A 16,593-nucleotide genomic window follows, 5' to 3' on the forward strand; every position below is an offset into this window, starting at 1 on the left:
GGTTTGTACGACAGGCCTGGGTGTAATATATATAAACGCTCTAGTGCTACGATCACGTGAAGGCTGTGCGAATAATCGCGGGTCACCTACGAGTCGGAACCACCTAATGTGGTCTGTACGACAGGACTGTGCACCTAACTTGGATCCAAGCTAAGCGTGTGGTGCGGGAGGTGAACATCACGTGAAGGACTGTGCCCTACTCTGGGCGGGAGCACTAACACCGGGGGTGCAGGTTATGAGCTCTCTAAGCATCTCAAATCACTACAGAATATAAACGTGAATAACACTTACCTGGCACTTACCTGTGCGTCCGCAGCACCCAATATGCGTATGGATATAAATATATATGCTCAATAAAGCAACTAATGATGCATAAATGACGATAACACAATGCATGGCATATAACTAGTAAACGTTTAAATCAATTTCTGGGAAAATATAAGTATATAGGTATATACGGAAAACCAAAAGCCCACTCACTGGTATGTGGAAGGGTCGTAGCCTCCCTGCCTCGAGTGACCACGCTCGTCCTCGGGGTACGTCTCACCTGTATGCGAAATAACTATAAAAACGTTAATTTTAAAGCACAAAACCAACCTTTGAAAATAATTTCTCATACAATGCTCAAATGGGGTGTATGAATACACCAACGGGATCTACTCAACCTCACGAACATCCCAATATTTTTAAAATAATTTTTCACCGCCGCACTCGCCCCCACGCGCCAGCCACGTGCAGGCACGTGCCTGGCACGCTGACGGCGTCAACTGACGCCGTTAGGAATATTCCGTCAGTTTTGACAGATTTCGTCAACGGCGTCAGGAATATTCCGTCTTCTTCCCCGGTGAACCTCTGGCTACGTCGCCGGCGCCGGAAAATCGCGAAAACTTAAAACTTCAATATCTCCGCCGTTCTCAACCAAATTTCATGATTTTGGTACCAAAATGAAGCCTAGAACTAGAGGAACACAACCATACAACTTTCAAGGTTAAAAACCATGGAATCTCACCTGTAAAATCTATCCAATTCCGGCCAACTTCGAAACCAACGATCTCGACATCCAATTCCTTCAAACGAACTACTCCGAGCTTCCTTGGGACCTCACCAAGCTATCTACAAGCTTCAAATTTCCTAAAACGTGAAAAATCACGTGTGCATGAATAGTACCCCAAATCGGCCATCGTGAAATCGACATGAAAACGATGGAGTTCTTACCTGAAAATGGTATGGTTGGACTCATACGAGCCTCACGAACTCGAATATGGTCTTGGTTCCCTCGATCTGTGGACGTTTAATGGGATTTGGGTGTGTGTCCGTACGTAAATAGTGAATGGGAAGGGAAATGGGAAGAAACTGGGCACGGGATAGGGTGCAGGGAAAGGGATAAAAGGTTGAGGGAGTGTGGGAGTGTGTGTGTGGCTCAAGGCATGCCAACAAAACCCAAAACAACAAATAAACATAAAGAAATCGAACTAGGGGCAAAATAGTCTTTTCACGCGTACGTTTTCGATATTTTCGGGACGGGCTGTCACAAATTACCTAACGGACGAGAAACTGTTTGTGTTAGAAGAACAGAATATGATGCAAAGCTCAAATTTTGGGCACTTAAATATATATATATATATTTTTTTTTCAATTACAATTACTCGCATGAAAATTCAATTGGATTTGTTCTAGTCTCTCATAATTTTTCTTTGTTTGGTTACCGATTAATTTATGTGGCGGGAGTTTAGTTTTTACTTTTCTGCCTATGTATGTATGATTTGAAATGGACAGTTCAATTTGCTATATATAAATTTGTATGTACAATTCTCAATTCAATGAATCAAGTAATTAATGGTCCCTCATAAAAGAAAAAAAGAAAAGAAAAGAAGGATAATACTACAGAGATTAAATTTGCAAACCAAATAATGTATCATTAAAAGAAAATAAGCAAATTAATTGACACTTAGCAATAATCCAATAATAAACTTTTACATCATTTAATTTACAAAATTTAGTTTAAAATTTTGATTTCGTTAGCATTAATATATATATATATATATATATATATATAAATTTTCAAAAAAGTACTAAAAGTTGGGGTCACTGCATGATCGAGCCGGTTAATTGTACGTTGAGAGTTTGAATTTTCTTCATTATCGATTTGCGTTTTCATTGACAAATCACATCCTAACATGATAATGACTTTGGTATGGCCATTCTTCTTTCTTCCTTCATTTCTACTGAGAAAAACGTTTCAATGCTCCATTTTGACGACTCCATTTTTTTTTTCCTTTAGTTTAAGTGCACTCTCCCTTGCGAGATTATTAAAGATGGAAGATCATTAGCACTTTCGTTAGCAAGTTAGCTAGGGTGGTTGTTCATCAGCGGATTCCCCTTTTGTTCTTTTAGCTGAAAGGATAATATATGAGATATGGTAGGAATACTGAAATTAGTCAAATTAGACAGAAGATGATGAGTAAAGTTGGGTACTAACTACTAAGGTCATTTTCAACCAAAATGGCTAAATATGGTTCCATCATGAATTATAATTGTGTAATTTTTTTTTTTAAAATAAATAGTATGAGAGCATATTCATATACCATTTCTAACTGAAAGAGCTAAGTATGGTCCATCAATAATTTATTGGTTTTAAGTTTTTTCTTTGAATTTATTGATTAATTTAATTAAACTACTACTTATACCATTTTAAAATAAAGTTATTCGAACATTATTTTTGTGTGTCAGGTGAAGGACAACGTTAAAAAGAATTTTCACAAGAATTTCAACAATTTATCAGTGATAATAAAAAAGATTAATGGTTAATTCCTCATGATTATAATTACAGGAAATAGGGATGGCCTAGCAAACCTAATTTTGGGACTTTGTTAAGTAAAGTTGGGAATGGCACATAATATTGTACATGGTCCTCAGACATTTTCACGATGCATACGAGACTCACGTCAAATACTATTGTGATCCCTCACGTTTGTTTTTTGGTAAGCTGCGGGAAACCGGACCGGCAAGACTTTAAAAAAAAAACAAGTACAACTTTGAAATTTTCATCGAATGACTAGTGACTACTTACTATAAAAAGGAAAAGGATCATTTTCGATTATTGGTATTAATTCCACTCCATGCATAGTCCTTTTTCACCTACATACACAACTAAGAGCATCTCTAAAGGAGATGTCAAAATATAAATGTTAATTGTTAATTTGATGGCTAACATGATAATGTCAGATTTTCTTTTTTTTTTCCAACCGATATGTTTCTTTGTTATAAATGATATATGTAAGATGCATTTAAAAAAAAAATCAATTAAAATACATTTTCAAGATCTATAATTAGTGAATTAATGGGATCCACATAATAAAATAATTAAAAAAAATTTGACATGACCTTTTCACATTAGTCCACTATGAACCCAGTCTGAAAAGTCATTACAAATTGTACCATCTTAATCACAATCAGCATCCCTTATGCACAACATGGTGAAGTCTTTTCACGTTCCTTGTCACATTAGTCCATAAAACAACAGAGGATCTTTAATCCCAGCTTTACCGACCAAGCGAAAGCAATCCTTATCCAGAGGATTGCATGGGATCTTCATTTGAACTTGAGCAGCCTATCTTCTGGCATCGGCCATGATTGATCCTAATGCAATAATACCATGACAAAATCACAATAATAATCTCTCAAAATCTAACGTGTAAAACCGGAATCCTTTCTTCATCCGACAGCCTTAATTATATCGGGCGATGGTGTTAAATCGAGTCTAAACAATTAGAGATTAAACCATGCTGAACTCTAGTTTTGTCAAGCTCTTGTGATAAGGATGCTCCAATGCATATGCGACTGCTGAAGCTTGATGTGTTAGTGTTGAAGAACAATGTATGAGTTATAATTTTAGTCTTGAAAAGGCTCAAGAGTCAAGAGTACGTAGAACAAATAACGACAATAATTGAATGTGAAACAGAAAGTCCAATTTTTGTTACAGAACTTATAATGCGTTTTTGGATGCATAAAATTGGTTTAATCATATACATGTATAAGTCACCTCCGAGAGGATGTCGTTCTCTAGAGTTCTCCAGCCCTCCTTCTGCACCGCCACCCAATCCAACGTCATTAGCAGTAGGAGCATTGGCGCCATCTCCACCGACCTCTACAAAGAGCGCAACCTCAAACGCCTCGTTGAGAAGTTCAAAAAATCATCCGAGCTCTATCGCTTCCGTACCAAACTCCCATTTACGAGGACACCGTACGCCGTCTCGCCTCCGCAAAACGCTTCGAGTGGATCGAGGAGATCCTGGAGGACGAGAAGCAGCACGCGGACTGTTGTAACTTACTCTCTTCTATCAAACCAAAAACCAATGACGCAAAACTTGAACAACGGAAGCAAACCTTTCTTATTGATATAAAGGAATACAAGAACACTCACACATACAAAATAGTTTTCTTGTATCACAAGTCTCTCACACACTATATCCATCCCACTTGTACCCTAACGTTAAGGACCCTTTTATACTAACAAAAAAACCTAATCCTAAACTGAGTTGGAATCCTAAACCTTATCTGAAACTTGCGTCCAAGTTTCCCATACCTATTACGACTAGAACTCCCACATCAGTTAGGAACCCTTCTCGGATTCTATACCAACTTCTAACAAACTCCACCTTGGTAAGAACTCCGCCTCGAGACTCCTTCTGCTTCCATCGCTCCACCATTTCCAAGTATCAAACCTGTCTGACATGCACTAAACCCAGACAATGACTGAATTTTGATGCACCAACCACCTTTGTTAACATATCTGCAGGATTATCGGCTGAAGCAATTTTCTTTACAAGAATCTCGCCTTCAGCTATAATCTCCCGAACAAAATGATATCTTACATCTATATGTTTGGTTCTTGCATGATGCACTTGATACTTTGCTAAGTAAATAGCACTTTGACTATCACAATGCACATCTATCTTGCGTTGTTCAACCCCCAAATCTGCTATTAATCCCAGTGTCCAAATAGCTTCCTTAATTGCTTCTGCCATTGCCATATATTCAGCTTCTGTAGTTGATAAAGCAACAGTTGGTTGCAGAATTGATCTCCAACATACAGGACCATTCGCCATGGTAAACACATATCCTGTGGTAGATCTTCGTTTGTCCAAGTCACTAGCGAAATCAGAGTCTACATATCCAATAGAGAACTTCTCGATCCCTTTTTCATTCCGCTCAAAGCAAATTCCCGTGCTCCTTGTTCCATGTAAATACCGCAGTATCCATCGAGCAGCTTCCCAATGTACTTTTCCAGGATTATGCATAAATCTACTAACCAATCCAACTGCATGAGCAATATCAGGTCGAGTACACACCATGGCATACATCAACCCTCCAACCAAACTAGAATAAGGAATGTCCTTCATCTTAGTCCTTTCTTCATCAGACTTAGGACATAACTGCGTGCTCATCTTGAAGTGAGAGGCCAGAGGTGTACTTACAGGTTTGGTTTCATCACGGATGCCAAACTTGTGTAGCAATCTTTCCACATACTGTTTCTGTGATAAACACACCAGCCCTTTCTTTCTATCCCGTATGATTTCCATTCCTAAAATTTTCTTTGCCTCGCCAAGGTCTTTCATCTCAAACTCATTTTGCATCTGAGTTTTGAGTTTTGAGATTTCTGTTTGATCACTAGAGGCAATGAGCATATCATCTACATAAATCAGTAAATATACATATGTACCTTTCCTTGTTCTTTTGTGATATACACAGTGATCGTATTGGCTTCTAGTGTAGCCAAAATCCTTCATAACCTTGTTGAACCTCAAGTACCATTGCCTTGGTGATTGCTTCAAACCATATAGAGATTTGTTGAGCTTGCATACTAGATTCTCCTTCCCTTTCTCTTCGTATCCTTCTGGTTGACATATGTAAATTTCTTCAGCCAAATTTCCATGCAGAAACGCAGTTTTTACGTCCAATTGTACTAATTCGAGATCGAACTGTGCCACCAGTGCTAGGAGGATTCGAATGGATGAATGTTTCACCACGGGGGAGAAGATTTCATTGTAATCTATTCCCTCTTTCTGAGCGTAGCCTTTTGCTACTAATCTGGCCTTAAACCTTACTGAACTTGCATTATTTACTCCATCTTTCTTTGCATACACCCATTTGCATCCAATGGCCTTTCTTCCCTTAGGTAGCTCCACCAGATTCCAAGTTTTGTTCTTCTTTAGTGACAACATCTCATCATCCATAGCTTCATGCCAATTTTTGGCTTCTTTACTCCTTGATGCTTCTGTGAAATCTGAAGGGATGTCTACCTCGATTACAGGCAATGCATAGGCTATACAGGAGACGCAATCTCTGAATTTAGCAGGAAGTCCAACCTCTCTTTTTCCTTTTCTCTTGGCGATACAATCTTCTTGATCTGGTACATCATTAATCATACTGTCCTCTTCTTGCTTTTCTTCTTGATCGACACTGATTTGACCCTCATTGTCGAGTTTGTCTTCATTTCTTGAATGTTCAGTTAGTTCTTTTGCTAGTTCCACCTCTTGCACAATCTTTCGATCTTCTCTTAGTTGCATATGGGTTTCATTAAACGTCACATTTCTGCTTATTACAACCTTCTTGAGTTCTGTACTCCATAATCTGAATCCCTTGACGCCACTGTTAAAACCTAGAAAGATAGCCTTCCTTGCTCTCGGGTCTAATTTATTTTCTCTCACATGGTAATAAGCGTCACACCCGAATACCCTTAGTCTGTCATAATCTTGAGCAATTTGTCCTGACCATACTTCCATTGGAGTCTTTCCGTTTAAGGCTGAAGAAGGAAGACGATTCAGGATGTGACATGCATAACTCAATGCTTCTGCCCAAAAACGTTTATGCAGCTTTGCTTGTGACAGCATACATCTGACTTTTTCTAACAGTGTTCGATTCAATCGTTCTGCAATTCCGTTCTGCTGGGGAGTTTCTCTAACACTGAAATGTCGTGTTATACCTTCCTTTTTGCAGGATTCAAAGAAGGGATCAGACGTATACTCTCCCCCATTATCACTTCTTAAGACTTTCAATTTTTTTCCAGTCTTCCTTTCGACTGTGTTTTTCCATTCTAAGAAAATATCCAGCACCTCATGTTTGTGCTTCATCATATAGATCCATGCTCTTCGTGAATAATCATCAATGAAGGATACGAACCATCTCTTTCCTCCTAGGGATTCATTCTTCGCAGGCCCCCAGACATCTGAGTGTACATAATCCAGGATACCCTCCGTTTGATGTATTGCCGTGCCAAAACTTACTTTGGTTTGTTTGCCAAGGATGCAATGTTCACAAAAGTCGATCTTCCCACTTTTGGCTCCCTCTAGGACCCCTTGTTTAATCAATCCTTGCAATGCCTTGTTTCCCACGTGCCCTAGTCTCATATGCCATAGACAAGATGTATCAGTTTGATCACTTGCTGCTACCATAGCCATCGGAGATTCAATAGTGGTGCCTTCTAACAAATAAAGCAAACCCCTTCTTGGCGCTTTCATTATCACTAATGCTCCTCTTGCAACCTTCAATGTTTGTTTTTCTGAGTAGAATTTACAACCTTGATCTTCAAGAGTTCCAAGCGAGATTAAATTCTTCTTAAGATTTGGGACATATCTCACCCCTTGTAGCTCTCGGACTACACCATCATGGTGTCTGATTTTAACACTACCAATTCCTTTCGTTGCACATGGATTATCATCCCCCATATATACCATTCCAGTGAGAGTTTTGAACGAAGAAAACCAATGACGTTGAGAGGTCATATGATGCGTGCATCCAGTATCAAGCACCCAGTGATTCATATAATTTATTCCGTCTGATGCAGTTAGGGCACAGACGAAATCTTCATTGTCAGCCTCGACAATGTTTGCCTCTGAGTCTTCATATTTCTTTTCTTTGTTCTTGGCTTTGATTTTAGGACAATCCTTTTTCCAGTGCCCTTTCTCATGACAGAAGGCGCACTCATCTTTATCGAGAAACTTTCTGTTGCTTGAGGCACCCCTCGAACGAGACTTGCTTTTCTTCTTAGTTGCTGGTCTTCTTTCCTTTGATCTTCCTCTTACCATTAGTGCTTCGGAATTGTTTCTCTCTTGTCTGTCTAAATTGCGGACTTCGTGATTCATCACTGCACTTGAGATTTCATCAAACTTAAGAGTTTCTCTACCATAAATCCATGTCGTAACAAACGACTCGTATGATTCAGGTAGGGAATTCATCAGAATCAACGCTTTATCTTCATCTTTGATTGTCTCTTCTAGGTTCAGAAGTTCAGCAATCATCTTGTTAAATTCTTCAAGATGGTCAATCATCTTCGTTCCTTCCTTATACTGAAAACGATACAATTTACTCTTAAGATAAAGTCTGTTTTCTGCACTTTTCTTCAAGTACTTTGATTCCAGCGTATCCCATAGTTCTCTAGCTGATGAGATATTCATTACACCATATTTTTGTGCTTTTCCAAGACATAGTCTAATCGTGGAACATGCATGTGCATTCAGCCGCTGCCATTCCTCCTTCTTCATTGTTATAGGCATGTCTTGAAGCACCACCAGTAAACCTTGTTGAATCAGTACATCCTTTACTTCGCACTGCCACATAGCGAAGTTATTTGTCCCAATGAATTTCTCGATCTCAAACCGAGCACTTTGCACCGAAGTCTTGGTTACCTCAGTACCCCTATCATCTCCACTTTCAGTTTTTGTCATTGCTTTGATTTGACCTCGCAACCTAATGCTCTTGATACCACTTGTTGTAACTTACTCTCTTCTATCAAACCAAAAACCAATGACGCAAAACTTGAACAACGGAAGCAAACCTTTCTTATTGATATAAAGGAATACAAGAACACTCACACATACAAAATAGTTTTCTTGTATCACAAGTCTCTCACACACTATATCCATCCCACTTGTACCCTAACGTTAAGGACCCTTTTATACTAACAAAAAAACCTAATCCTAAACTGAGTTGGAATCCTAAACCTTATCTGAAACTTGCGTCCAAGTTTCCCATACCTATTACGACTAGAACTCCCACATCAGTTAGGAACCCTTCTCGGATTCTATACCAACTTCTAACACGGACCTCTCCAACGAGGGATTCGCTGTCCGACTGGTTACGCTTTACGGGAAATCTGGCATGTTCGAGAATCCCGGTGTTTGACGAAATGCCTGAGAAAAACTGTGAGCGCACCGTCTTGTCCTTTTAATGCCCTCTTGAGTGCTTGTGTTAACTCCAAGACATTTGACAAGGTTGATGAGGTTTTCAGAGGGGTCTCTCAGAAGTTTTCAATTGAACCAGATGTGGTGTCGTGTAATACTGTGATCAAGGCGGCGGTTTCGATGGTCGTTGAGATGGAGAAGAAGGGTGTTGAGTCGGATATGATCACATTCAACACGATCATGAATGGGTTGTTTGCGAATGGTCAGTTTTTGGCAGCCGAGAAGATATGGAGTCGAATGAAGAATGTTGTCCCTGATGTTAGGAGCTACAATGCCAGGTTGTTGGGATTGGCTTCGGAGAAGAAAACTACGAGGCGGTTGAATTATTCGAGGAAATGAGGAACAAGGAAGTAAACCTGATGTGTTAAGCTTCAATGCCTTGATCAAGGGATTTGTTAATGAGGGTACATTGGAAGAAGCTAAACAGTGGTATCGTGAACTGGTGAAGAGTAGTTGTGCTCTGCAAAAATGGACTTTCCACAGGCTCTTGTTCCTTTTGTTTGCGAGAGGGGTGATTTGGAAATAGCCTTTGAACTCGGCGAGGAAATTTTCAAAAGGCGTCTCCTTGTGGATGTGGAGTTACTCCAGAGTGCAGACTGGTGGATGGGCTACCTAACGCTTCCAGGATCAATGACGCAAAGAAGATTGTGAGGCTTGGGAACACAAATTGTTGGTATTCACCGGAGTTTGCTTACTCAATACCAAAATATGTGGGTGATAAGTTTACAAACTCTATCACACCTCTCACTTTGCACTCTCAATAAAATTGGACAAAGAAAGAAATAGAGAAAGGAGGGAAGCAACAAGCTTTGGCAAAACACTTGGACTTTGATATATGACAAAAGGTTTACAAACTGATGGAATAAGAAAGCTTACAAGCTTCTTCACAACTGGAAGTGGGATTCGGATGGGATAATTCTACAGCCTAGCAAGGAGGCTTATTTATACAAGCAGAAAATGAATAAACAACAAGACAACACATGCAAACAGATCATGTGAACTTTGGACAGCTTGCACACAGCAGCTCTCTGCTGTCTTTCAACACACTTTCAGCTAGCACATGGAGGAAACTTTAGTCTTTGTAGTTGCAGCATGTGTGGATACAACCTGTAAAGAAACTACCAGCTAGCAGCAACCTTTTACAGCCTGTTTTTATTTGAATTTCCAACATGCCCCCTCAAATCAAAATGCCTTCATGCCTAGCATTTCACGCAATAACCTGAATGATTCAACTGGTAATGGCTTAGTGAAGATGTCAGCCACTTGTTCCTTTGTGTGACAATAGACAAGCTCAATTGTCTTTTGCTTCACATGGTCCCTTAGAAAATGGAACCTGGTATCAATGTGCTTGCTCCTTCCATGTTGAACAGGATTCTTTGCAAGTTTGATTGCAGACACGTTATCCACATGAATCACAGTCGATTCCACTTGTGGATGACACACTGACTTCAACAGATTTCTTAACCAAATTGCCTCACACACGGTTGAGGCTACAGCAACATACTCGGCTTCACATGATGACAAAGCAACAATTGATTGCTTCTTTGAAGTCCATGAGAAAGCTGTTGATCCTAGAAAAAACACATAGCCAGTTGTGCTTTTCCTTTCATCTTGGTCAACTCCCCAATCACTATCTAAATAACCAAATAATTTTGCATCTTCACCAAAATTATAAAATAGACCATAGTTTAGAGTACCTCTTATGTACCTCAAAATTCTCTTGGCGGCCAGCCAATGAGACTCCCTTGGTGTTTCCATGTATCGACTCACGAGTCCAACACCATAAACTATATCAGGTCTTGTGATTGTAAGGTACCTTAGGCTTCCAACCAAGCTTTTGTACACGGTTGAGTTTACAAACTCACCTTCTCCTTCCTTGGACAGCTTCAATCCAGTTGCAACTGGAGTGTTGACAATATTGCACTTGTCCATATTGAATTTCTCCAATATATCTCTCATGTACTTTTGTTGAGAGATGTAGATACCGTCACTTCCTTGCTTCACTTCTATGCCGAGAAAGTATGACATTAATCCATTGTCAGTCATCTCGAATTCACTGAACATGGATTGCTTGAACTCACAGAACATTGCTTCATTGTTTCCTGTAAACAACAAGTCATCTACATAGAGACAAATAATTAAGAACTCCCCTTTTTCACCATTCTTCATGTAAACTGAATGCTCGTATGGACATTTCTGAAATCCATTTTGGTGAAGGTAGTTATCAATCCTTGAGTTCCAAGCTCGTGGTGCTTGCTTGAGGCCATACAAAGCCTTCTTCAAACGATACACCTTTTCTTCTTCTCCTTGTACTTGGAAGCCTTCTGGTTGTTCCACGTACACTTCTTCCTCAAGAACTCCATTAAGGAAGGCTGACTTGACATCTAATTGATAAATTTTCCATTTATGCTGAGCGGCAAGAGAGATTAGTAATCTTACCGTGTCAAGTCTTGCAACTGGAGCATAGACTTCATCATAGTCCACTCCATACTTCTGTTTGTAGCCCTTTGCTACAAGCCTTGATTTGTACCGATCTACACTCCCATCTGCAGTGCGTTTGATCTTGTACACCCACTTAACACCAATAACCTTCTGATTTGGTGGGAGCTTTGTTAACTCCCAAGTGTCATTCTTCTCGATGGCATGGATCTTTTCTTCCATGGCTTTTTTCCAACAATTTTCTTCCACAGCTTCATTGAATGAGAGAGGCTCGTGGTCTGCATAGAAGCAGAAAAAATTGGTTTCTTCTTCTTCTTGTCCATAAATCTCTGTGAGACTCCTTAACCTCACTGGAGTTGAGGAGCTGCTTTCTTCACTAGATGTAGGACCACTCCTTGCAATTCTGTGCACTGGAGTTGTTGTGATTGTTTGAGCAGGCTGTTGCTCAATAGGTGGTACAACTTCTGGTTCTTCAAAATCAGTGGAGACGATCTTCTCTTTACTGACTTCTTTGTTGTTCCACTTCCATGTCTCTTCCTCACTGAAGATGACATCTCTACTAACCACTAGTTTGCCAGTTAGTGGGTTGTAGAGCTTGTACGCCTTGGACTCTTCACTATAGCCCACAAACACACACTTCTCACCTCTATCATCAAGTTTCCTCCTCTTGGCTTCTGGAACTTGAGCATATGCAACACACCCAAAAATTCGTAGGTGTGTAACATTCGGCTTGTATCCACTCCAAGCCTCTTGTGGTGTCATCCTCTTGACACTCTTTGTTGGACATCGATTTAACAAATAAATCGAACAAGCTACAGCTTCTACCCATAACTCTTTTGGAAAATTCTTCTCCTTAAGCATGGACCTTGTCATGTCAAGGATGGTTCGATTCTTTCTTTCGGCTATCCCATTTTGCTGTGGGGTATAGGCAGCAGTAAGTTGATGCCTAATTCCTTGCTCCTTGCAGTATGCTTGGAAAGCATTGGAGGTGTACTCTCCACCTCTATCTGATCTCACAGCCACAAGCTTGTGGTTGCTTTCAGCCTCTGTGAGTGCCTTGAACTCCTTGAAGATTCTTAGGGCAGCCGACTTCTCCTTGAGAAAGTAAACCCAAGTCTTCCTACTAAAATCATCAATGAAAGTAATAAAATACATATTACCTCCATAAGACATGGGATCCAATGGACCACATATATCTGTGTGCACCAACTGCAGTGGTGCCTTTGCTCTCCATGTATCACCAACAGGGAACGATAGTCGTGCTTGCTTGCCAAGCACACAACCTTCACATACTTGGCGTGTGGCTTCAATTTGGGGTAGACCACGAACCATTCCTCCACTTGACAGCAACTTTAGGCCATTGAAATGAAGATGGCCAAATCGAAGGTGCCATTTCCATGACTCATCTTCCATTACACCGATGTTGCAACTCCCAATCTTTGTGTTCAACTTCAACGGGAACATTCGGTTCTTTGACATTTGAACATGTGCAATAAGTTTTCTCCTTGCATTTCTGAGAGTGAGAAACATATTCTCCATATGTATAATGTACCCTTTCTGGAGCAGTTGACCAATGCTTAGAATGTTGCTCTTCATACCTGGTATGTAGTAGGTATCGGAGATGTATTCTTCTTTACCATCCTTCTGGATGATCTTGATCTTCCCTTTGCCTTCAACTGGCAACTTTGAGGAGTCACCAAGACTTACAGATCCATAGGCCCCATCTTTTAGTTCGGCAAAAAACTCCTTCTTTCCACACATGTGGTTGCTTGCACCAGAGTCTAAATACCAGACATCTTGTTGGCTACTGATATCATGGTGTGCTAGTAAGACTGTAAGTTCTTCACCAGCATTTCCACTTGATTCTGCCATGTTGACATGCTCACCATTTTTATATGAACATTCATTTGCATAATGTCCATACTGCTTGCAACTGTGACACTGGATATGCGCCTTTCCTCGAGTAGATCTCCACTCCTGAGACTGACCTCGATTTTGTGCATAGCCTCGACCTCTTCCTCGAGCTCGTCCTCGGCTACGGTTAGATGAACTCCCACGACGTGAGTTCCACTGCCCACGACCTCCATTTGGTTTGTCAATATTCAACTTTGACTCCAAAGCTTGCTCTAGCGTTGTGGGGTTTGCATTCTTCTGAATGCGTTGCTCGTGAACTAGGAGGGATCCTAGTAGCTCCTCTGCGCTCATCACCTCCAAATCCTTGGATTCCTCAATGGCAGTCACCACATGCTCAAACTTAGATGTGAGTGACCGGAGTATCTTCTCCACAACTCGTACTTCATCGAGTCTCTCGCCATTTCTCCTCATCTGATTTACTATCACAATGAGCCTTGAGTGATAGTCGGAGATGCTCTCCCCTTCATTCATGTGAGCAGTTTCAAAATCTGCTCGAAGTGACTGTAACCTCACTTTCTTGACTTGATCTACTCCTTTGTAGATTGTACTGAGTGTATCCCATACTTGCTTGCTTGTTGTTGCTTCTGCAACCTTCTCGAACGTTGAATCTTCCAAACCCTGGTATAGAAGATACAGCGCCTTTTGGTCCTTCTTTCGTAAGTCCTTGAGAGTGTTCCTTTGATCCGCAGTATATACGGCTTCTTGCTCGGCAGTGGGTACAACATACCCACTACTGACAACTTCCCATAGCTCCTGTGATCCAAACAATGCCTTGAATTGGATGCACCATCTTTCATAATTTTCTTTCTTCAATGTGGGAACTTGGAGTTGCACTAAATTGGACGCCATAGCTACTGCACTTGCCAGAATGGTATTCTGGCTCTGATACCAATTGTTGGTATTCACCGGAGTTTGCTTACTCAATACCAAAATATGTGGTTGATAAGTTTACAAACTCTATCACACCTCTCACTTTGCACTCTCAATAAAATTGGACAAAGAAAGAAATAGAGAAAGGAGGGAAGCAACAAGCTTTGGCAAAACACTTGGACTTTGATATATGACAAAAGGTTTACAAACTGATGGAATAAGAAAGCTTACAAGCTTCTTCACAACTGGAAGTGGGATTCGGATGGGATAATTCTAAAGCCTAGCAAGGAGGCTTATTTATACAAGCAGAAAATGAATAAACAACAAGACAACACATGCAAACAGATCATGTGAACTTTGGACAGCTTGCACACAGCAGCTCTCTGCTGTCTTTCAACACACTTTCAGCTAGCACATGGAGGAAACTTTAGTCTTTGTAGTTGCAGCATGTGTGGATACAACCTGTAAAGAAACTACCAGCTAGCAGCAACCTTTTACAGCCTGTTTTTATTTGAATTTCCAACACAAATACATAGCTGCGTTACAATTTGCAGTTGCCTTCAGAGGAATAATGTACTTCTGTTGTTGTTTGTTTCTTTTCGCATGTCGAAATGTTTGTGCTTTTATTGCTAGACCCTTCTAAATTTTATAGTTAAATTTGTGCAAGCTTCAAATATTCCTTCAATGTCAGTGTTGAATAGTTATTATTACACAGATTTTAGTACAGCATAGATTTCAAATACGCCTCAAGAGGTGGAAGGTGTTGGTCATCATCGTAGTGACACATTAACAGGGCCATTCTTGCAAGATTAAGGGAAGCCGTGGTGAATGTCGCTGGACAAGGGTAATTAGGAGACACCAAATCTTTGTTTAGCTGCTTCCATTCTTCTTAAATCATATTTACAGTATCTTCTTGTGCTTCCTCCACTGAAGAACCTGGATTTTCATCTAAGTAGCGTCGTATGTATGACCCTTCGTGCTGATCCTGTTTCTCATCCTTCAGTCAAACTATGCACATTTTGAGAGATATGAACAAGATGTTTACTCTATGTAACGTTTTTTATTTGAATCTGATTATATATATAATCACCTAGGCGCTTCCCAAATCCTCCCAAAAGCCGAAGAATTGCTGCTGTGGAAGATGCAATTTCTGGAGTTTCATTCAATGGCTCCACACTTTCATTGTACCTTGACCCAAGAGAAAGAATCTATGACCATCATCACACTAACCCCAGAAGAAACAATACCATTCTTAAAGTAGTCTTCCGCCTTCGGCAAGTGCCCGGATTTGAACCGTTTTGCTTCTGCTAAAAATGCATTGCACAGAATTCCCCCACTGCACGTGATAGTAGAATTAACTATCTGTTAAACCTTTTCTTGAACAAACTAGTAATTAAATTTCATGACACTAATCCGGTTTAATCTATTACCTCCTTAAACGAATGTAATGGGTACCACCCATGCTTTTGATAGAATTTGCAGCTGATTTCATTCGTCATATTGTAAAGAGCCATTAAATATATGTTCATGTAGTCCGGTTTAAGTGTTCTATAACATTTACTGATCAATTCACGGTGAAAACTGGTGAAGCCAATTAAGAAAGTACAGGACATTTTATTGTTTACATATTGACGGCCTCAGTGAAGAGAGTAAGTTCATCAAGCGTCTCGTACATCGAAAATGTCATCAATAAATGGTTTTGTGAGCTGAATCCTCTCATCTTACAAGTTTGGATCTGTTGAGCGCAAACTACAGTTCCTAGGCAGTCCCATCTCTTTCCACCGCCTAATTAATTTGTTGGATGAAATAAACAGACAAATTAGGATTTCTACAGTGCAGTTAACCGTATTGTTTACATGCGGATGTATTCTTGATATTGGTGATATTGTTAGTACTTCGACCTTGTAAATATGTGCACAACATGGCTGATGATAAATTGGACCGCATTTTTAAGAAGTGCTGTTAAATGCACGATGTCAGTTAACTTTGAAAATTTGAATATCTCCTTCTGACGTAAAGACTGAACCTAATTAAAATCCGTTTTGCCACATCCTGTAGCATATTTGGCCATCTATTGTTCATGCCAGCTAGGGAATTAGCAACAAAAAAAAGTGGCCAAGCTTTTGTG

At 40.1% G+C, this 16,593-nt stretch overlaps 2 pseudogenes; one reads left to right on the plus strand and one right to left on the minus strand.

The window, feature by feature from the left end:
- Positions 1–3,638: 3,638 nt before the first annotated feature.
- On the plus strand, positions 3,639–10,412 carry LOC125480369 (annotated as a pseudogene).
- Positions 10,413–14,628: 4,216 nt separating this feature from the next.
- On the minus strand, positions 14,629–16,237 carry LOC103941959 (annotated as a pseudogene).
- Positions 16,238–16,593: the final 356 nt, after the last annotated feature.

Source organism: the organism of the source record quoted next, unplaced genomic scaffold (genome assembly GCF_019419815.1).
Source record: "Pyrus x bretschneideri cultivar Hongxiangsu unplaced genomic scaffold, Pyrus_bretschneideri_v1 Contig33, whole genome shotgun sequence".
NCBI lineage: Eukaryota > Viridiplantae > Streptophyta > Magnoliopsida > Rosales > Rosaceae > Pyrus > Pyrus x bretschneideri.